The 23211-nt window shown below is 43.8% G+C and overlaps 1 protein-coding gene and 1 long non-coding RNA gene across 8 annotated transcripts in view; one reads left to right on the top strand and one right to left on the bottom strand.

The window, feature by feature from the left end:
• The window catches only part of OSBPL5 (oxysterol binding protein like 5), a 175904-nt gene that overhangs the window by 68489 nt on the left and 84204 nt on the right, over positions 1-23211 (bottom strand). The window lies entirely within an intron of this gene.
• LOC110401806 lies at positions 3431-6850 on the top strand. Its single transcript, XR_002440622.1, has 2 exons — positions 3431-4783; positions 6539-6850. It is a non-coding gene; the product is annotated as an uncharacterized LOC110401806 (long non-coding RNA).

Genomic DNA, 23211 nt, shown 5'->3' with positions numbered 1-23211 from the left:
GCCGCTACAAGCATTCTTTTCTACAAGCAATGGAAGCAGGAAACTCAAGGGGGATGAAAAGCAGCCCTGACTGGATTGCTGAAGGTGTCACATCTGGGGAGGCTACAAGCTAAGCACACAGCACACTGCAACATGAAGATCCACACCAGCTCCAGCACCGATACACGGGAGGGAGGAGAGGGCAAGGGGAGGAAGAACAAGGGGCTCCTGCAGAACCACGTCTATAGATTGCACTGACCTTCCACAGCTCCGTGCTGGAAGTGTAAAGATCGCTTTCAACAAAAAAATGTTCTGCGACTCCCAAACAAACATGCACAGAAGGAAGATTGGGTCCTCACCATCCAGATTGCTCCCGGCCAAAAGGAAACGAAACACAATGCAGCCGATTCACTCCGTTTTCTTTATCACAGCTTAGGAGCAGCCAGACAATGCTTTCCAATACAGACCACAGCGATTTATCACAAAGAGACAGGAGTTGCAGGAAATGGTCCCATTATCTCTGTTACAGAAAGGAAGCAGCAAGGAGAACAGCTAAATGTGACAGACAGATTTTATGAGACCTGACATGGGCCATGCTCTGAGCTGAGCAGCTCATCTTTTCCATACGAAAAAAAAAGTAATCAGCTTCAGCTGAACGGTCTTACAAATCAGGAGGCAGAGCTGCTGCACTGCGACTTTTCCAGAGAAAGAAACCAAGATAAATGAAAATATTTCATAGTAACTGTGCTGCACTAGATCCCTGGGCTGCATAAATCAGGGAAGTTCTGTAGCTCCCATGGAGTGATGCTGACACAGGTGTGAGTGCAGGGCTGGGCATCCAGCAAGCGACAGGAAGATAATCTCCAACCCACAGTGCTTTAAGGAAGAGGTGGGGGAAAATGAGAGCCCATGGTGCCTTCTGGCAATCATAGAAATAAATAGTTGCCCCTGCCACAGACTGAACTGGATTCTGGCTCAAGCAGCTATTGGGACCCAAGTGCATTTACTGTGGAGCGACAGATCACACCAGCTAATGCCTGAGTGAAACACAGAAAACTAAACAGCGCCACATTTTACATCTTCTCCTTGATCAAGACAGCTCATTCAGGATTTTCCCAGCAAAATTTATCTTCCACTGCAGTCAACCCTTCATCTTTAAGAGGATGTATAAATGCTGCTATTAATGACTTCTCTCCCGTGCAGCTCACAGTGCATAACTGAAGACACTGGTGGTGTGATTGCAGTAAGAACAACTGAGCTTTTAAAATGAATAGTTTTACATCTGGCTAAAAGTGGAGGTGATGAAACAATTAAAAAGTGATTTCCAAAACTGCTCCCCAATAGATTTCACAGCCTCCTGTGGGAGTGGGGCTGAGCTGATATTGCGTCTGTCTGTAGACCTCACATAAACTGTCCTGACTATGAGCCTCACTGCCAAGAACGGCCGGCAAGGGGCTGTCTGAAGCTGATGGCTGCCTCTGTTGCCGGTCCCTTTGAGGAGAAAGATTGGCTGTTGACAGCGTGTGGCTTCTACCCAATGCAAACAGAGCATGCAAAAACTATGAGCCTGCCCAGGGAGAGAAGTAATTGAAACCAGCAAAAGGACTGTCACAGATCACTTTCCTCCTAGAAGGAAGCAGCACAGACCAGGGTGAGCTGGATGCTAGGTTGGGTTACATCCCAGCTGGGGATTTACCCAAGTTCAGCTGCTTGCTCTTGACGACCACACGCCAGTTTTTCTGACTGCTGCCCATCTGTGCCACCTCACCAGCCCCGGTCAGCGCTGTGTGACCCAGCTGCAGCCTCAGCTGCTCACTGAACCTCCTCTGATGCCGCTGCCCAAGTGACAGGAGTCTATGAGCTCAGGAAGCAATGGAAAAAGCTTTCCTCCCTGCTCTGCCGCTGTCTGGAAAGCTGTCTCCAAAGCAATGCTCAGCATGGAGGTAATGAAGTCAAGGAATGCAGCACAGAAATGGCACTCACAATAAGCAAAGGTGGGAATTAAATGAGATGGAGGTGACGCTAACTCACAGGAGGAAACCATTACGTGCTGCTAACATTTATTTCCTTCAGCAGACCAGCAAGGTAACTGTGCCAACAGACAGGCTAACAACTGCAAGTAGCACAAATAAAGCACACTCCTCTTAGCAAGGCTCTGAGGACTCCTGACAGCACCAGCTTGTTGTCCTCCAAACTCCATCATCTGCCTTAAAGTAACCTCTTCTCATGCACAAAGGGTTGTGTATTTACTTTGTGCCAGAAGAAAGTCTGTTAGGTTCAGTTAGGTCCACGTTCCCAGAAACCTGTCAGTCATGTGAAATTAAGACAATTCCTCCGCAGGAGACCATGGTCTATTGATGACACTGCCTTCCCCAGTTACTTGGAAAGTAAGAACAATCCATAAATCATGATATTTAGGATCATACAATCTGACGGGAATTTTTGGGTGTTTCTCTGTACATGTTGATCTCAGAACTACCCTGCCTTGCAGGGGACTGAGGGAGAGGACTGCAGATCCAAGCACCAAGTATTTCATTGCTGACAGGCCCAGCTTTTCACTGTTGCAAGTGGCTTTTCAGGATGCGCATTTTCACCACTGCTAAGAATCCTTTGTATTTCCCTGCCAGCTCATAGATACTTTCTAGCAAGCAGTACTGTGATTCGCACGTCTGCCGTGCGGCCCTCCTATATACTGAATACACTGCAAATAAAAACACAGGCCAGCTACCAGTTTAAGGTTCTTCATTTAAAAATAACCTACAGCCATGGCTCACAAGCCATGACTTTACAGCCAACACACTGACCAGTTCCTAGCTGCTTACCTGTGAACGCATAGAATCAAAGTTGCACGTAGTCTTTTCACTGTACCTCCAGTTGCAAAACAAGATGATAAGCACACGGCTTTCTCAGTGCTTGCTTGTCAAAGCGTTATTGAGGCAGTTTGCAGACCAAGACTTGCCCTATGCATGACTTTGTGCCAGTTCACCAGTACTAATTTAGAAACATTATTTGCGGATACACTTCTGCCAATACAACAAGAAGCGTGGATGGAGTCACAGCCGAACAGAAGTGCTCCATACAGGAACAGCTTGTTCTCCTTTCCCACAGGGGAAAAATCTGTGCTGGTAGAAGCGTGTTTGTACTGGCATACCTGCATTCACACATGGGGAGGGTCACAACAGTGTTACAGAACTATAGGTAAAAGTTACCTAAAGTTACAAAACTATAGGTAAAAAGTGCAACTTGTTTATGCGGGTGAGACCCAGTCTGAGAGAGGATTTGCTCTTCTGATTTGAACCCATTAGTAAAATACCTAATTCTACACATGATGTTGACACAGAGCAGAATCGGGCTGAAAAATTCTCAAACATTTTATCTGAATCAAATCAGCAGTCCATGCAGATTGCTTGGAAAAACGGAACGACTCCCTAACCGTGGTGACTGGGGAAGAAAATCCTCCCAATAAGTGCGGCATGGTTCAGCCCAGAGATATGACTGAAGAGAACCTGAAGCAATAGCCTTGATGGGTGTGATCAGCCGCTCTTCGTCAGGGGAATTAACACATTCACTGCTGCTCCAAGCAGCAGGGCAGCACACAGGGAATTGGAGCAGGCTGCAGTCGCTCACCAAAGCGAGCCAGCAAAAATAATCTGCAGCTCTCTATTCCTGTCATATGTCACTTGTCCCACCCCCTTCTGTTTCTTTTTAGTGGTTTCTCGGCGTACGGAATCACTGTGCAATAAGAAGAAAAACACAGTTCCCTCTTTTCTGCAGTTAATCTGTTAGGAAAGAAGTAAACCCTGCAACAGTGTGCGGGTGAGGCAGAGGAAATCACTCAGTGCACAGGGCTCAGATACACCCAAGTCTGACAACAGTTTCCCAGCTGATCCAGTGGCGTGCCTGCAGCCGTGCAGAGGCAGCTTTGCCAAGCAGGCACAGCCAGCAGGCTTTAAAAATAGTCAGGGAGATGTTGATAGTTACAGTATCCCATAGCGATTGTACACATATTTCAGTAGGCAAGCTTGCTTAATTACAGCCTTGCTTCTTCACCTATCATTCAGACCCTGGAAAATATCCAACTGTTTTCTCTTCTTGGGTTTTCCCAATGTTGCTAAACTGAACAAGAAGCAGAACCTGTGCAGCTCAGCCAGCGCTGTTTGCTTTGTGGTGGTTCCCCACTGCCTGCGCTCTGCCCTGGCCCTCACTCCCTCTACCCTGCAGTGAGGGAGAGTTTTGAGAATAACTCGTCTATCCACTGGTGTCACCAGCTGTACTGTATCCACTGGTGTCTGTTTGTATGCAGTCTTCTATTGGTCTTCACCTGGTTTTGCATCAGAGCAAATTCCTCAGAGACATCTGGCACTATGTGACTGAAAACAATATGCAGTGAAAGGCTTCGGAAGAACTCCCACTTTGTTGCACTGATTTCTTGTGAATAACCGATACCTAAAACATTGGAAAATTAAGATGACTGTGATAATAGCAACAATAAGAAGGTTTCTGAGGCGTTGCACACTTTCAGAGCACTGTGCAAACAAGGATTAAGATGTATGGATCAATACCACCCTGCACTTGACTGTCCATAGTCTGATGAAGCCCCAGCATCTGCAGAGCCATGAAGATCTTTTAATAGATCAGAAACTTCAGCTATCAGAGACGCCATCGCTGTGGGAGGTGGTTGCAATCCTTGTGGGAGGCAGCTGTCATGGCACGAACACTGCCTGCATTCTGCTACTGCCGCCTCAGGAGGCAGCAGCGTGCCCACAGGCCCCAGACGCAGTGACGCTGAGACCAGGGGGCTACAGTAAGTTTGGGTTTTCCTCTATTTCACATGGTTTCAAAAGAAACCTTGTGTGGGTGGGCATTATGGGCCCAAAGAAAAAATTGAGATGAATTTGGTGGCTTGCAAGCACCTGGTACTGTGAGGGGTTTGAGGTGTCCTGGGGGATGCAGGACGGCTCCTGGCTGTGGAGGATACCCTGAGGATAGACAAAGCCTCAAGGAGATTTCTGAGAGCACAGACAAGGAGCTGCCAGGCAGAGTTTTGTCCAGGAAAAAGATGCCATGTCCTCTCCAGGTCCCTTCCAGCCCTATGTTGCCTTTGGTTCGCAATTCCCCCATTCTCACCAGCCAGCACTACTGAGGTAAGTCAGTTTCCTTCAGCAACCCCTCAGGTTGTTTGGCACTTGTGGCAATGCTAGCAAACCCAACCGCCCTGTGGCCAGTCGCCTCAGAGAGCGTGGGGAATGTTCTAAGCCACCCCTGCTCTGCATCAGGCTGCTGAATGCCACAGTAGCCAAAAGGGTCCCCACAGACAGCTTTGGAATGTGCTCTGCCCTCAGCAGAGGGCACTTCTACCTTCCTTCTGGGATGTCCTGCCTCTTCCCTACACAGCCCCGTGCAGGAGTAACCCAGTAACAAAACTTGTTTCTGCTGAACTGGCAAGTGGCCGAACTCTTGCTAGCTTGTACCAGGCAGCAGGACTTGGGTTGGGGGGGACAGCCTGGGGTCACTGCAGTTGGACTTCACACTTCCTGATCCTAAAAAGCCTTGCCTGAAGGCCTTTTTCCACACGCCCGGTAATCACATTCCTGCCGTTTCTTTCTTTGTTTATGCCCCATTTCTGCTGAGCAACAGCTTCCTTCCTGTGCTCGGAAAAACATGCCTGGGTCCCAAGACTTATGTCAAGTGATTTTCTTCATTATTTTGGCTGAACTGCTCACCCTTCCATAAAAGCATAAGAAGCATGGTGATCTTCAAAATACAAGACAAAAGTCACAATGGTCACTATGAAATACTGTTAGAAAAAGGCCAAGTAACACACGCAGCGGTGTGCTAGTAAATTAACAATGTCAACACCAATTTTAAGAGTGCACTCCCATGCTTAAAACCCCTCCAACTTCCAATGCTTGCAGCAAATCAATGACCTAATCTGTGTACATCCAGAAAACAACTGATCTGGAGCCTGATTATGTCAGTAGGCCCGGTTCCCTGCAGCAGCTCGTGCTCCGATAGCAATGCTGCTATCAAAGACATTACAAGAAGAGCTCATTAACATGTCATGGAAATCTCGGTAGGCTCCCGCCTCAAAGTCAACACTGGTGCTTTTCCCCTGAGAGTGATTTATTCAGCCAAGGACAATGCCCAAGAAACACAAAACCCAGCTTCTTCCTATCGCCCAAGCAGCTAAAGCCCAAAGCATCTCCCTTTGTGACTTCTGATTTCCTGGAAAAAAAAAGGCACACCTTTTTCCTTCAAATCCCTCTGAATCACGGAGAGGGCAGGCAGCCTTTAACCCCTCTCTGGCCAAATAGTAGGATGTGGCATTGCTGGTCACACTGCCCAAGTCCCTACCAGCTACCAGTTTCAGTCGCCCTATGGGCAGCACAGTGCGGGGACACAGTGCTTCCTCAGGTGGCTGTGGCAAGGCCAGTGCAGTGCTGGTCTGCTACCAGGCCCTCCCCTGGCCATACAGTCTCCATGGTGTATTCCTGGCTCTAAAAACCAAACAAATAATCCAGAAATAACTCATTTTTTCTTTCTTTTTTTTTTTTTTTAGACCTGGAACCCACTTGAAATATCATTGAGGAAAAAAGGATCTGAGCTGTGCATTTTTCAGGGGTCGCAGAGTGCAAACACACATGTATTGACACAAGAGAAATGTAACTGGCTCTACAGCAATGCTTTTCCAGTAAACAAGAAGCAGAGGAACTGGAGGAAGAATCGCTTTCTGTTGTGTGCTCAGCCACGCTTTCTCCCTACTTCCAGACTCACCGTGATGCACACGTTTCCACAACTGCACATTTCAGAAGGATGAAGGCAAGCTCTCAGTTTGTAGTAAGCAGCAAATTAAACTATTTCATATCCAGAATTTTGTGCAGGAAAACACTTCTGATTTTAAATCAATGTTCTAAATGTTCTTATGACTTCCTTTGTGTCTTACCTTCTCATGCTATTTTCAAACTGAAGCTAGTTTTTAAACAAATACGCTTCATTCATCTGTGCTCTGAAATTGCTTCCAAGATGCTCTGTGAACAGGGCCAAGTCTTAGCCAACTCCCTATCATTCCATACCAAAAATCTGTGGAAAGGAAGATTTCAGTTTTCCAGAAAATACTTGCTATTACTGCCATGGTTTAAGACAATTCTGCAGGGACTGCCAGTGGCTTTGCCAAGGCGGCTCCCAAACCAACCTTAGTATTTCCCTAATTAATTCCTCACATTCATCTCGAGCCTCTCCCGTGTATTAAGTGGCTGCCACAGTTTTCATTTGACATTCAGACGTATGAAGACAACTACAGGCATGAAAGAGAGGCCACAGAAACCAAATGAAGTTCTGCCAACACCTTCAGTGGTAATGGCATTTCACACGAGCAGCACAACTCTGATGCGTTCCTACTTCTCTCAGCTGTGTGCAATAACAGCACACTCTGTTGGTGTCAAAGTCACTCCTGGTTTACACCAGCGACGAGGAAATCAATATGCAGAGGTAGCACCTGGAGCTGGAGAAGAAGTTCCCTCCCAGGAGGGGGCTGCAGTCCCACACCAAAAATATGCCCCTTTTTGGTTCACAAATTAATAGCCCAGTCTTCCTATCTTCCCTGGTAACTCCACTGTACTTAAGTGGGGAAGTATTGAGTAACAGGGCTGAAAGAGACATAATGAAAGGTGTTATGCACAAATAGCTACAAAAGGAAAAGATGAGAGTGGTATAATTTTACAGATTCACATATGTACTTGAAAATACCCTTACAAAAAAAAAGAAGAATTACAGCCAGTATTTCTTGCAATTCAAAGATTCCTGGATCCCAGGAGTCACAGAGACATGCGAGGACAGTTAGCCAGAAAACACCTGAAAATATGAGCCATCAGGAAATAATAGAGAAGCTTCAAATGGCAGCTATCAGCCAGAAATGAGAGCAGCGAGAATATATTCACCATCCATCCCTCCAGGCAAATAACTCTTCTGAGGATGTTTCTAGCTAACGCTAATCTTGGAAACAGCTTCTTTTACATACATGTCTGTTTCTGGGGACATAACTGTGACAAACAGGCCAGCTAGGAAGCACGGATAAGTCTGGACTTTCGGACACTAGCATAGGAGAAAATGTAAACCTTTCTCCAAATATCTGATTAGGTCCCGTGATCCAGGAAGAAGCAAGGAGATTGCTAATGTGCATTTATAAATCTTGCTACATCTGATTGTTGTTTCCAGACTCTCCATTAACAACCTGGTGAGCGTCCAGGAAGAGGATGTTTTCCAGGGCTAGGACACTGAGAAAATACTGCTGTTGAAAGGCGAACTATCGTAATGGTATTCCCAACTGACACAGTGCCACCCAGACAGGATTTGTGCTCGCTGCCCCATTAGCCTGAATTACTGCCACGCTGCCAATCAATGGCAGAGTTTTGTTTGGGAGAATTTGTTCTTTTCCCTTGATTTGTTTCAATACATAAAACCTACAAGATGTCTTTTCTTGAAGGCAGAGTGCTAATCTGCAGAGAATAGGAGTGAGCTTACCTTTGCAAAGTGAAAGCCACCACAGCTCTGTGAACCAAGATGCAATTTCCAAAAACACAGATATCATTGCTATTTGCAGTTTTGAACTGTTTGTTGTAGCTTTAGTTACTAAAACAGGAAGGAAAATATTCACCCCTAAGTTTCATGCATAATGTGAGAAAAAAGCCAGCAAAAAGGATGAAGAAGAAACTGTTCTTATTTTCTCCCTGCAAGACCTGAACTCCAGCTGATTTCTTCTATCAAGAGAGAACAGTAAGGTGGTGCTTACTAAATCATGACGTGGCCTTCTCATCTTTGTCGCTGTGCTTCCACGAAGCACCGTATTTCCCCACCGTTAGAAGGGTTATGTTCTAAATTCTCTCCTCTGCCAAAGTTGCAACTCCATTCACAGCTTTGGTCCGTTCCCAGCCCCACACCTAGTGCTCAGTGCCAACACACTTTTCTCCATGTGCTTCTTCATAGTCACAGACACCAGATGACTTCTAGTAAGAGACAGGATCAGTGAGGATAAAATGGCACAAAGAAGCTTTTCATAGTGAGATTTATTCAGACGTTGCAACTTCCAGAAAAAGGCAAAGTTGTTCTTCTCTTCACAAACTCAGCTTCCAATACTCAAAAACTTGTGTTGCTGTGTGAGAGAACATGGTAGACTGGAGTTAATGTGATGCCCCATTGCATGATCCTGATACTTGTTTACATACTTCGGCCTCCACCAGTAACTTGTTCTAGGGTCAGTTTTTCCAGCACAGTCAGTGCCAGCTAGATGAACATAGTGGGCACCTACTTTAAGCTGCCTATTACGATTTGCATTAACCATAATTGCTTAAAGATGACTTTATTGACTGGAGCTACATGCAGATACAATCTTTCCATTCAAAAAGAAAGGAAGGGAAGGAACTCCCACACAAAGCAAACAGCCTTATTTCTTCCAACACTCTTGTTTTCATTATGGCCTTGTGCAGACAAACATTGCGCACTGTAGCTTAAAACAAAGCCAGAAGCACGAGGCTGCACACAAGGCAATGGATATGTAAGCTGCTTCTGAATCCAGCTGTAAGAAACATGAGTTGGAAGGAGCCTGTTGAGTTCCTGTTTCATGGACTCTTTTGCTTTAATGTTTTCAGATTTAGAAAAACAGCTCCCCGAAAGAAAGAGATATTATTGTAATGGAACCAGATGCAGCGAGAAACACAGAGGGAGTCAAAATCTTAGTAAGGTCTCTTTAAATACCATAATCTATGCTAGTAAAGAACACACCAGACATCTGGAGCCAGATCCACGGCTGGTGAAACAACTTTGATACAAATGAGGCCATTTACACCATGTCTTTTCGTGTTTAGTAGAGAGAAGGATCTGTTCTATAGGATAACAGTGAGGCTCCAGGCTGCCTTTGAAGAGCACTACACACTGTTTGATGCTACAGATTGCCAGATATCGTGTGTTTCATTGGCTTCTGGTTTTTAAACAGTGCTCCCCCCTCCACCAGAGCGGCTGCACAGCATGGGAACAGTGGCTGGCAACTGAAGGGAAATGCCGGCGCCTGCACCCCAGCCAGAGGCTCTAGGAGTAGGGAGTGTAGCAGCTAAGAGTGAAGGCAAGTAGGGCTCAATCACTTCAATTTAGAAAACAGAAAATTTAGAAAATCTAGTGGGCGTCAAACCTCCCCAGGGGTTGGAATTAGGTGGTCTTTAAGGCCCCTTCCAATCCAAGCCATTCCATGATTCTATTATATGATGAAAATAGCCTTTATTTTTCACTTTGCCTTGAAACAGTGGACTCCCAAAGGAAGGACCTCAGGCCTCAAGTCCACTATCCACATCAAAGGGTTTGCTTCTAAATCTAAAGCAGTCAAGAGTGTTGGGAATAAGTATTTCTAATAGAACATGCCGTTTTAAAAATGGCACAGTATCATATTTGTCAAAGGATTTTTCTCTGAAACCACGCCTGTTGTAGACTCCTCTGCCAAGAAAACCCATTTTGACAGCTGTGCAATTGGTGACTCAGAGATTCCCCAAAGCTGAGTCCCCAGACTTGTCCCATCAGAGGCCCAGTGACAGCACAGACAAGAAAGGCAGGTGGGCTGGAGAGGGCAGGGAACCAGGACCAACTGTTCAGTCTGAGCCAGGCTGGCTTCTGGAATATTTCCTCTTGTATAAAGCGGAGTGAATATATCAGTGGATGGAAAAGAACAGAGCGTGTGCTATAATCCTATAGCTGGAGCACAGCTATGAAGGAAAGACAAAACAAGTGCCCTTTCTCTGCAGCTCCCTGCGTCACTCAGCAGGTGACTGCAACAAGCAGAAGACAAGACCTCTACGGCTCTTGTACATGGTCCTGACCAGGCATTTTACTGTTTTTAGGAGCTGACTGGCTTTATGGACTACCATTATTTGGTTTAGGATCTGGCAATAGGAGAGAATGGAAGAAAAGTACTTATCCAGGGCAGGCAATCAAGAAATAAATCAAGACAAGTATGAGTTTAATCACAGGCCTGGGATAGCTAAGGGTGATCCAGGAGGGCCACATGCACACAGTGAGTGAAAGGGTGAGAGCACAAAAGGACTAGAGATGCAGGAACGCAGATCAAGGCAACGCCTGGGAAAAGCCGAACTTACCAACTAGTGAGCACTCAGCACTGCCTGCACCACTCCACACAGATCCATGGGCAGCACCAGCCAGGCTCACACCATCACATCCCTCAGGGTTGAGGCCTTTCGTCTCCCTCCCAGGAGCTCTGGCCTACAGCCAATGCTCACAACACAGAGGTGTCACAACGTAAATGAATATGGAGTAAAAGGAAGCAGAAACCATATTTTGCTTTTACCTGTGACTACACAATAACATTTACCATACTTCAATGGCTCAGTGACAGAGGGGTCCAATATAAGTAAACACAAGCTCTCCACAACTGCACATGCAACCCACGTATATATGTACCCTAGTACATACTTATATATACAAACACATACAGATTCAACAAAGTTCTCATTCTTGCAGAGAGGCAGCAAGATTGATGCATTACCTATTAACAAAAGCAAAAGGTCAAGACTGACAAAGTTCAGTCCTATATAGGAAAAGAACCAGAACATTCAAATTAATGCTTCTGGATTCTTCCTTATCAAATGTTTCTGCTTATAAACAAGACAAGATCACTGCTGTTTAATCAGTAAGGTAATAGTAAAATTTAGCTTATGAACAAATGTAAAAAGAAACTTTAAAGTGGTAGAATCAAAGTTGAAAAATCAATCTTGACTGTAAAATATTATCCTTCACAATATTTTAATGTCAACTTGTAATCCACGAATCTAAAATAGGAAATTTTCCTCTCAAGATCTTCTCTAGGTGGGCAAGCAGCCCCGAGACACAAAGGAACTGCAGGCAGCCACTGGCAGTCCTGCAGGGACAGGGAACCCCAACATGGAACGTGCAAAGGAAGTGAAACAGAAGCAAACACAGTTTCCTGCGCCTTTTGAGAAGAGCCCTTCACTGAAGCTATTAAGCATGACTGAGGATTCGACTGCTGTTTGACTGCTCTCTGTTGCACTGCAGAGGATATAAATGAGACATGTTTGCATTCATTTCATAGTTCCTACGTTACAAAAGTTAAACCTATCAAAACTATGAAATACTATGCACTCATTCTCCCTAAGGAGAAGTGTAGCCAAGCTCCTGCTAGCTCAGCCTGCAGGCAAGCTGGTAATACCCTGGTCTCTGTATGGGAGCACAGCACAGTGACCTGCTATCGCTCTATGGGCAAGGATCCTCTTTGATCCTCAGTCACCAGTGAGCTACAGATACATTTAAGACCACCAATCTTGTATGAAATCACCAGTAGGATTTTCATGATGAGAAAAAGGCCTCCCTGCTCTTCCCTCAACTCACCTTACAATCCTTACTCGACATCCCCACAAAACACAACTCCAGCTTCAAAAAAACCTGTTGCCTTGGCATCACACCAAGTCTGTGCCCAAAGCAGAATAAAATTTCATAGCAACTTTCCTTGATCAGACACCTCAGCTAATAAAACCAGGCATTCTTATCAAAGCAAATAAAGACAAAATTATACATGGAACTTCTTCCAAAGAGAACAGCACATCAGGTATCAGAGAGCAAAACTGGCACTCTGCCATTTATTTAATCCTTCATCAGACCCAAGGCAGGTACAGCATTTCAGCAAAAGTAGAAAAACATGTCAGGATGAACAGCCCAATACTTTTACAAAGTGTCAGGTCCCAGGATCCTACCCTGCTGAAAGCTGGACCTACAGCAATCTGAAGAATCCCCCCCAGGGTTCTTCTCCAGGAGAGCATGAGCACAAGTAACTGAGCTGACAGCAGAGAGGTTGCCCTGAAGGCACCACAACTGGGCCCTGCTCTGCTGAAATCATGATTCATTTACAGCAAGGAATCTCTTTTACAAGTACGTCCCTAATAAGTAAGGTGATCCTGCTGGAAACATTCTGGTGCAGCAGCAGTCTTGTTTATTATAGACTGATCTCTGACCCTCTCTCCCACTCAGTGAACGCCACGCTCCACAATTAGCCCAACTGATCTGAATGGGTGGTCATGATGAGTAAGGTACTACTCACAGTGAGAAAAGGTGAAAAAAAATAAATTCTTTTCTTTGTGGTTGTCACAAAGAAATGGCCTTCTATAATTGAAGAGATTAGATTAGCAGCATGTAGGGAACTGACTCATGCTTTAGGTTTGTCTTATCTTTAGAAAGGCTGTTATACTGAAAATGGAAAAAGTGTATTTTTATCTTGTATACAGTGCAGATTCTGTGTCTTTAAGTAAGGAGGGAATGCAGTTCTTGTGCCCTGTGCTTCACATGATATAAATGACATACACACAGGTTAAACACACGACAGCCTACCACAAGTGTTTGCCTATGAAGACGTTGAACTGGTAAGTTTCAAATATTTAGGTGGGCATTTGCCACATCAATAACCCGTGTTAGAACTGATGCTTCCTGCTGCCTTCACACCTATCAGACCAGTTCCTGCCCTAAGGAGCCCACTTTCCCTCTGCCCTGTGCAATGCTCTGGCGTGGTCAGAGATCAGCACGAGCTTTCTATGTAAATGCTCACAACAGCTTTTGCATAGCACTGGGCTGATTAGCAGAATCATTTTGCAGGTAAGTAATGTTTTTTGCATACATTATTCTAGATGTGTCTATTGTTAGACTAGCACTATGCAGCAGAAAAGTAAGGATACAAACAAAGTGAAATCCTGCAGTGCTCCCCAAATTTCTGATCAGAGTGGTATTACTGATATTTCCAGTAACGTGAACACAAAAATGAAACCAAACACTTTGCTTTAACTTTGTTATATATAAGGAAAGAAATATCTCCCACTTCTGCTTCATTCTGGGCATGTTGGCTTTGTTTGCACCCTAAATGCAACCACAACTAAGAAGGGTTCAGCCAGCTTACTCGCATTGATCCTGAACGCCCAAGTGATCACAGATGCAACACCTTAACATTCAGTCACACATCTCATGGTCTTGTGGATAACACAGTAGAGTGGATGTTAAAAATAAACCCTCCTCTTCTGCATTTTTGTTTTCTAGTCCACGCTTAACTGTACAAACTTATAGGGTGGGGACTTCCACTCTTCTTTTTGAGCAGTGTAGGCAGAAACACACAGTTTCTGATCTCATTAGAAGTCTTGATGTATTGCCAGGCTTGCTTAGCAGGGGAGTTATTCCAAGTTTGACAGCCCTGAGCAGATGCTTTTAGATTGGAAGAATGTCTTCTATTCCAAGATCGCTCACCACTCGAGCAGTAGCTGTTCCTTGCAATACTTTTTCCAGTTGTGGTGGCAAGATATGGTGTGCCAGCAGCTCAGCTCCCAGTTTCCCAGCTTCCTTCCTCCTACCTGAAACTGTGTGGTGTACGACGACAGAAGGCATTGCCCCAAAGGCCCTCTATTTACACTCATCCTACCCCTTGGCAGCAAGCCAGTGCAATGGCTAATGGCAAATTCAACCTGAGTAGTTAAAAGCAGCCTTATGGCTGCTCTATGGTTGCTATAAGTTTTCCTCCACCTGTAACAAAACCTGAAACGCTCTGTGTCCAGTAAGTATTCTGGAAGTGCTTTTCTTCTCTTCCAGGAGGATACTTTTTGCTGTTTATTTACATTACCAAACTTCTGGTAACCAGTTATATCTCCCAAATAAGGAAGGGTTCTATTTGGTTGGCACATGGCAACAAACAGCAGCTGATGTCTGTTCCACTCAAACGCTTCCTTCAAATAGGGCAATCTCTGCTCTGTTCCACAACAACTGCCAATACCTGCACAAAGCTTCAAGAACATTCAGAGGAGTGCAGCCCATTTGTTGGATTTTCTGAAATTTCAACACTCATTTACTGCACCTGGGACGGAGAGCCAATTAAGCATAGTTACGGTGTGTTTTTAAGACAGGGTTGTAAGAGAAAGCAAATTAAGGCAACATTCATTAGGCAGAAGTGGGAGAAAAACCTCTTGTTTCTGTCTGAAGCAACTCTGAATATTCCCAGGTCACGCCTGGCAGATATTTCTCCAGCTCGTTCTTAAAGATCTCCAGTGAGGAAAACTGCTCAAATTTTCCTCCACAGCCTCTTCCAGTGATCCATCTCTACTGTTACTTGTTTTTTTCTAATGCTTAATCTGACTTATTTATTTGCACTGAGAACAAGAGTGCCACGGGCAGCAGAGACGAACACACCAACATCACAACTTATAATTAGGCTTACCTAAGACTTTCCTGGAAAGGACAACTACTCAGCTGAATTTCAACTATCTGTGCCCAAATCCACCATCCCAGTCACTGTAGGGATTGTTTAAAGGATATTTCAACCAGAGATTATCAGTGATTTCTACAAATGAATAGAGAGATGGTATTTTTTGCATGCTAGCAAGAGACCTTCCCTTTGAAAACTGTAGGACCAAAACCCTTTACTGACCACTTGGTTGGGAGTGAGGACTTGAAGTACAGCCAACCACTGCTCCTATGAAAGAGTAGTGAAATTTGGCCAAGCCACAAGTTTACATTCCAGCTTTCCATCCCACTACTGAAGAGGCTCAGGAGTCCAGTGCTAGCAGCCGTTTCACAAGGCATGGAGTGAAGGGAGTGAAAAATGATGGCAGATAAATCTAGCTCTCATGGCAGCAGATCCAAAACAAACCACAAATAGCTCGAAAACACTTGCAGGTTGGAAAACAGATATCTCTCACTGCTAACTCAGCATGCCAAGGTGAGGCCCTGAAGACTTACTGAGATCAGATGGAGTAAGATACTGAGAAGATGCTTCTGGAATCAAGTCTCCAACACCACGGTCTAGGACCTGATGCTATTCACTCTGAGCTGAATGGCAAATCCCCCGATGATCGCAGTGGAGCACAACCCAGCTCCTAGTACTCGAATCAGCCTTTCCACCGCTCCTATAATCCCTCCGGTTCAAAGATGGGGTACACTGGAAAGGCAGGGCAACAGAAAAGCATTTGCCACTGCTTTGAACACTGTAATCTGTCTGCAAATAAATTGAGTACTGCAGTCCTGAGCACTGCCATGTGTCTCTTCATGGGTACAAAGTTTGCAAAATTAATAGATCAGTCAAGCTGAAGGCATAATACACTCCAATCTGCAGCTGTAAACTCAGCCTCAGAGATGTCTGATATACCGCATTAAATCCCACTCTAATTACTCTTCCCATTGGTTTCCATCACAGCATACAGAATGGGCTCTCATAGGCACACTGCCCGGAGGTTCATTCAGCACAATCATGCAGCTTTGCACAGCTGGAGCAGGGGAACGGGCATGAATCACGTCAGCATTTTTCAAAGGGACCACTGAGGAGGAAGTTCTCAATTTGCGGTCACTCAGTGGAAGGGAAACAAATAAAGCCTTAAATGGACTAGCAGCAACTTTGGGGATAGATAAGAAGATTTGAAAAATAAAAACACATGGATCTTCTTATGGTGCAATGAACAGCAATATAAACTCCAGCAAGTAAGCAGAAGAAGATAAGCAAGGACAGGACCATTATAGAAAGCCAGTACCTGGCTATACCATCAGCCATCCTGCCTGCCTGTATAAAATGCTGCATGACAGTTTGCACCTCAGGGGGTTTCTTGCAAAGACACGCCATTCCAAGAAAGGCAATTTCATTAAATTGGGACTAACCTCCCAATCTTTTCTTAATTCCTAGTTTTTCGCTGATGAATAACATCATTTCTGTGATCATCCCTCTGAGTTCCATTCATGTGTATACCTATATGTGAATCCAACACATTATTTATGTATGTAGGTCTCTGCATGTATTATTTTCTTTTCTCACTTAGCTCCTGCAGGAATGACACTGAGTGACAGAAAATCCTATTCAGGCCACGCCCAAGATGAAGGAGAGCCCCCTCCGAAATAGTCTTTCAAACCAAATCTCTCTCAAGTTACAAAACAAAAAGCTCCAGCGCTTTCCTGCCTAGCAGACCTATTTACACCAGTGAAGTTTCTTTTGCACTACATTTGCACATTTGAATGAGGCCTGTCACTAAGCTTCCCCCACACATCTGATTACAAACCACAAGCCAATGAGGGCATCTATTTGCCTGTTCTCACTTACAGGGCAGCATATCCTGGGGCATCCGAATGCGCCAGGGCTGAAATAAGCACAACTACGTTTGGACTCAGCCACTTGCTTGTTCCTCTTCCAATCAAGCAGGATTCGACCCTCTGCCACCTGGAACACCTTTACCAGTGGGCAGAGAGCAGGAATGTAGCTGCACTACAGGCTGAATATATAGCTCTAATTTAAAACTCCCTTCTCCAGAAAAACTTGTTCCAGGCATCAGTTCTTGCTGAGGGCCATGTAAACTTTTGCAGACAAGTTTTCCACGTTACTCAAATTGATAAACACAGAAATGGGGAAAAAAATCATTTTGTCACTCTAGAATCTCAAAAACTATCAAACATTATAATGTTTTTTTTTTCCCCTGTTCAAGAAAAAACCATGTGAGTAAGCATGTGAGAAGCTGAAGGTAGCTTTTAATACAGGGAACATTTTTATATTGGAGTGTGTCTCACCTTTGTAAGGAAATGGACTTAATCATGTAAGAGGTCTTCTTACATTTTCAACTCTTTCAGCATATGCTCCCAATTATAGCACTGGCATTTTGATAACAGCCAGATATTCAAGCTCTCAATTGCATAAACAAGTATCTTGTCAGCTTGAAGACACATACAGGAAGCTGTAAAAGCAAAACCACACTATGCTAGCTACACTATTTTTAAGACAAGCAAATCAGAACCCACCACTTCTTCATGAAGAGATCTTCTCTTGTTGCAGAAGACACCATAAATGACTACTGAAGCACAGGGCTGTTCTGTGGTTTTAACAGCCTACGTTTTACACAGATAATGTAAGCTGTTTTTAAATGGAATGAGACAAAAAAAAGGCAGAAATTATGTGAAGCAGCCATTTTCAATAAATAATGGATTATTTATTCAGAAAATAACCCAAACCAACAACTCCCCAAATGGATCAACGGACCTGAATACACTGCAAAGTGAGAGCTCTCAAAGGGAAGGCTGGCATTTCAGAAAATAAGCTGACATTCTCATAGCCTTGCCTCACATACAATGACTAACCTAAACAAACAGTATCTGTGTGCTGTCAGACGTAAAAAATCACCTCAAGAGGTGCTACTGTTTAATACACGATGGTTCTCCCATAGCAGTAACAAGAAGTTGTCCAGAATCCTATCTCAGGCTGTACCTTGAAAACAAAAAGGTGCCTGGCACCAGTGAAAGGTATTGGGAGGAAACTGCAGCTAAAAGAATGTTAATCCATTCCTTTGTGATCTTTTTCTCCCTGCAAGCAGTTATGATTGCTTCAAAGCAGAAAGAATCCATAAAATGAAAAGAGAACAGTTCTACATGTAGTGAACCTAATCTTCTCAAGAGCAACTCTACAACCTCAAATGAAAGCAAGCAGAGATGAGAATTGGGCCAGGATACTGGTGATATATACATCCAAATAACACCCACCAATGCCAGCTTGGGCAGGACCAGCCAAGGAAATTCTCTTTGGACTTCTCTGTCTTTGAATGCAGTTTTCTGGAGTAGCAGCATGTTGGGAAACCTAACCAAGAAGCTCAGCCCAGAATACAACTTGCCTGACTGCGTAAGCCTAATTCTTCAGCAGGCACCACATAGGCAGTCTGTGAGATAAATGAGATCCCAGGTAAATGAGATCCCTTTTGGAGACAGGCCTGAAGAAGACACGTCAAAGGAAAACATTAGATGGCCTTGTGTTTCAAATCTTCAAGAGAGCCTCTCCTAGGACCAGTACAAACAACTTTATTTGCTAAAACAACACTAATATATTAACAGTCCCAATTGACCCAGTGACTAGGAACGGTTTTGCTGCTGCAGAGCTGGGAAGACGTCTGAATTGACAGAAATAATAGGGAAAGCAGCAAAGCCAGGAGCAGAGGTAGGCAGTATAAATTACGTCCTAAAATAGTTGTAGTTTGTTCAAAGCAGGCCGCTCATACGAGCACATGCCACTCCTTCAGACTCCTAATACACTTTAGAAATTCTGGGCTGAAACTTATACACTTTCCATCACAAAGCCACCATTACAAGGCTAGCCTTTGGCTGTAGCTCCCCAGGTGACTAATGGATTTTATGACCCAGTTACCTTCAGCAGTCTGACATGACTGCTAGGTGCTTCTGGATGCAAGATACGACTCGTTCCCCCCACCCTCCAGGACAGCCCTCCAAGCCTCCTGGTTGTATTTTCTGTTTTCTGTGCTGTTAATGTTCTGCTGCTGCCTGTGTTATATCAGCTCTGCGCTATGACATGAACTCCCCGTGGCAAGAGATCTGATCGTGTCTCACAGGCACAGACTTCACTTTCTTTGCAGAACAGACAATAGTAAAGTTATGAGACCAATTACTCTGCAGTCATACGTAACCATTTAGGAAAAAACATGACCTAAGTCTTAAAGAGACCTGCTACTGCAAACAACTTGCTTTCTGTATTTTCTCATGGGCAACACATGAAAGTGATTAAACAGATACCTTTTGGTGCCCAGCTTGCTTCATGGCTATAAACATTTTCTTTCCAGTTGATGTGGCTTCTTGATTTGGTTTGGATAAAGTGCAAAAGTAAGGAGTCATTCACAGAGAATAGCAGAATATTTCTTTTGCATGACTCATGCTGAACTCAGAACAACTTGGTTTTGGTCCTCTGCATCAGGACCAACTCTCCACTCGCTAGCAGCAATGAACTGGCATTATTCTGGGATCGATGCTTTCTATGTGTTCATTCATCATCTTCTGCAGAACCCCAGTGTTGTCAGCCCATCAGCTTTGCTGCAGTGGAAAGGTGAACTAATAAGAAAACATCAGCAATCTCACTGATACTGTTCCCAGTGCACATAATGAGAAGACAAACTAGCAGTCTTTCCAGATATATTAAATTGTTGCTCGACAATTTTCACCACTCTGAAATTGTTTGCGTCTAACAACCAACTTGATATTGCTCCCTTTGGAGAAAAATAATGCTCGCAACTCTAACCTTTCCTCCTGCCCACCCCAACGCACAGCTCTGGTGGATAGAGACTTGCAAATCAGCTAACTGAAATATCTTTCATCTCTCTGCTTTTCTCATATGAAGATATATATACATATTCACATGCAAAAGAGGACATGTAAAAAATACCAACATCACAGTCACACTTAAAGAGATTTTGTCCTGTGGCTCCTGTTTGTTTTCAGCGTAACTGAGTATGCATTATACATCCCCAGTTCCTGTGACTACCATCTTTAATGAGCCTGACTTTCAGCTCACATCATTCAGAGCAGCGCAAAATGCCCGCTTTACACATCTGCCTTCCATTGACACCAGCTGAAGAGTATTAAGCACCTTATTGAAGCTTACAGAGAGACATGGGAAATAATTTTCAACTGGTCCAGCTATTTCATCTCCCACTGAATTTCTCATTTCAGTGGAATTAGGTTGAATTCAGTCATCCAAGGATCTGATCCTCCTACACATGTTCCAAGATGTGGCTTACATTCCAGTTAAGCAGAACTGACAACAAAAAACCTGATTTGCTGACTACACGCATTTATTTTATTTCAGGTTTTGTCCATTACGCCCGGGAAGCCTCTGGAAAAATAAAATACATTTGAGTAGAAGCTTTTTCAATGGCTACATTAACTAACAGAACTTCATACAGTGCCACATCTGTAGCACTATATAGCATCTCAGCCTCTTAATTTGTAAATGATTTATGTTCTCAACCTCCAAAGACTGATGAATAGTGACAATGCATAACATTCACATGAGAAGTGCCCTAAAAATGAGCAGGAATATGCAAGCTCATTCAAGAAATGCAGAGATGCTCAAAACAGCGGGACTCTAAAATTGGCATGAAATCATCTTCACTCATTCAGCAGAAGCCAAAGCAATCCTGCAACCACCAAGAGACAGCTGCCTATTAGGCTGTGACCAGAAATATCTACTGCTAAACCTTCAAAAGTACTGTTTCTTTTTATCTTAGGCTGAAATTCAACTTCTCTCCCTTAGCTCACATGGTAGTTCAGTGTACAGAGAGATATTTGTCTCCGCTAAGATCACATCGACAAAACTTTTGAAACAATTTATTTACGCAAAAAGTAGACCTTGTGGTCTTCTCCTGGTTACACTATTTAAAAAGACTTCGGCGGTCAAATTTAAATGTTTCCTAAAAGCTGCTCAGAATCCCAGAGAGCTGCACATCTGTGAAGATTAAAGATTCAGTATCTCCTCTTCTGGTAGTTCATCTAACACACATCACTAGGACTGATTTAAGAAGATTTCTTTTTGTTCTTTTTATGGATGTCTTACTTATGAGATTGTACTTAGGATCAGTATTTTCATGATACAAACTCATTTTCTGGAATTTGGAACATGTTTTTACCTGGTGCAAATAACATTCCTCCTTGGCTGAAACTCAACACAGAGATTTCCAAAACCAGGAGATATTTTTTGTTCTATTTTTGGGGGCTCCTTTTTTTTTTTTTTTCCCCTGGTTGTGTTTGTTTTTGTCCAAAACAACTGTGAAAAGAGAAGGTTTTGCTTATGTTCATGTTATTTTGTTCAGTTCATTTTCATTATTACAATAAGAGCATGTTTTTATGGGAAAATTCATCTGCTTTCCTCATAATCACATTCAACAAGCTATTTATGTTCCTAATTTTACTGCTGATTTCATTAGAACGAGTCTGCATTTCAATGGCTTTCCCATGTATTTAACTGAGAATTAAGAACTTAAGTAGTCTGCTGTATCTGGCCCAAATTTTCTGTTCTATTATCCCTTCTCAAATCACAGCCAGAAAATCTTCTCCCAGCTCTTAAGTTGCCCCCCCCCCCCCCCCGCTATTCCTGGTTACTGAATTCAATTCAGAAATAAACCCTCAGCCTATAACTCCACACAGGTCTCTCTGTGAGCAGAGAGATCTACACTGACAGTGTTTTACAAACTCCACAAATACATTTGCAGATTCTTCTCATAGCATTTGCCATTGTAAGACAGAGTTAATTTGCAAAACACTATCTCACTATCCAGTGACAAGGAAAGGGGCTTGCTGGACCCAGCTCATTACCTGTTTCATGTCTGGATTGACAGAAACCTGTTAAAATAGTGAAGTTGGTCTTAGCACAGAGTTTTCTTAAGTAAGTATTCTGAGAGCAGAACTCCTTACTGGCATTTGAAAGGTGCTTCTAATCGGAAAAATAATACATTAAGATGTATAAAGAAATGGCATGACCGGAGGATTATCAGAAGAAGGAGAGTATGGGTGTTAGACAAAAACAATGTCTGTGATGCAAGGCAATTAGAGAGGAATTTGGCTGCAATTACTGTCCTCTAGGTCATGATTTCTGTCAGCTATGCTGCTGTCATAGTTTAAGGCCGCAGAGAGTCCAGCTCTTCTGTCAACAATATCCTGAAGAGACAGCAGTGAGACAATTTTTTCCTGGGCTGTCTGATTTCAGAGGCGAGACAAAACCTCACTAATTACACCAGGAATCCTTAATATGGTGCCTGAAAACCCCTCTCCGCTGCCTTGAATCAATAAGCAGCATGGATTATAGGTGCTGCCACTGACTTTCTCTTTGAAGAGATAGGCTCTGGGTAAAACCCAAAAGAAAATATTTGTCAAGACCAAAGTAAGAAATGGAACCCCACACACAAGGAAACAGGGCTTGTCAGAAGTCTGCAGGACAGTTTCTCTGCATCAGGAAAATCCATACTTTACAGGGACCCCAAGTGTGGCAGCTCCTCACTGAGATAGTGGGCCATGACCCTGCTCTGTGCAACGAGATCTCCCAGAATGGAGCTTCTATTTGAAAAGCACAACAACCCTTGGCTTCCTTTTCCAGGTGACTAAGAATATTTGGAACTTCTGCTCTGAAATCTGGCTCCTGTTTCCTACAGAACTTTCTCCCCAAGAGAAGTTTCTCCTACCCTGAAGCATGATCAAATGCTGAGGAGAAAGGATGCATATGGAAATACTGCTTTTGAAATAGATGTTACCTTCCTCACAAGCAGATTCAGGTAACAACATGAGAAAACAAACTCCTTGTTACACAGTACCACAGCACTCTGTCCAGAATACGTAGCTGGTTGGCTAACACTATTCTCCATTCCCACTGGAAATGTCACAAAATTTGAAAAAGAA

Source organism: Numida meleagris, chromosome 6, assembly GCF_002078875.1.
Source record: "Numida meleagris isolate 19003 breed g44 Domestic line chromosome 6, NumMel1.0, whole genome shotgun sequence".
NCBI classification, from domain to species: domain Eukaryota; kingdom Metazoa; phylum Chordata; class Aves; order Galliformes; family Numididae; genus Numida; species Numida meleagris.
This window is presented reverse-complemented; position numbering and strand designations above follow the sequence as displayed.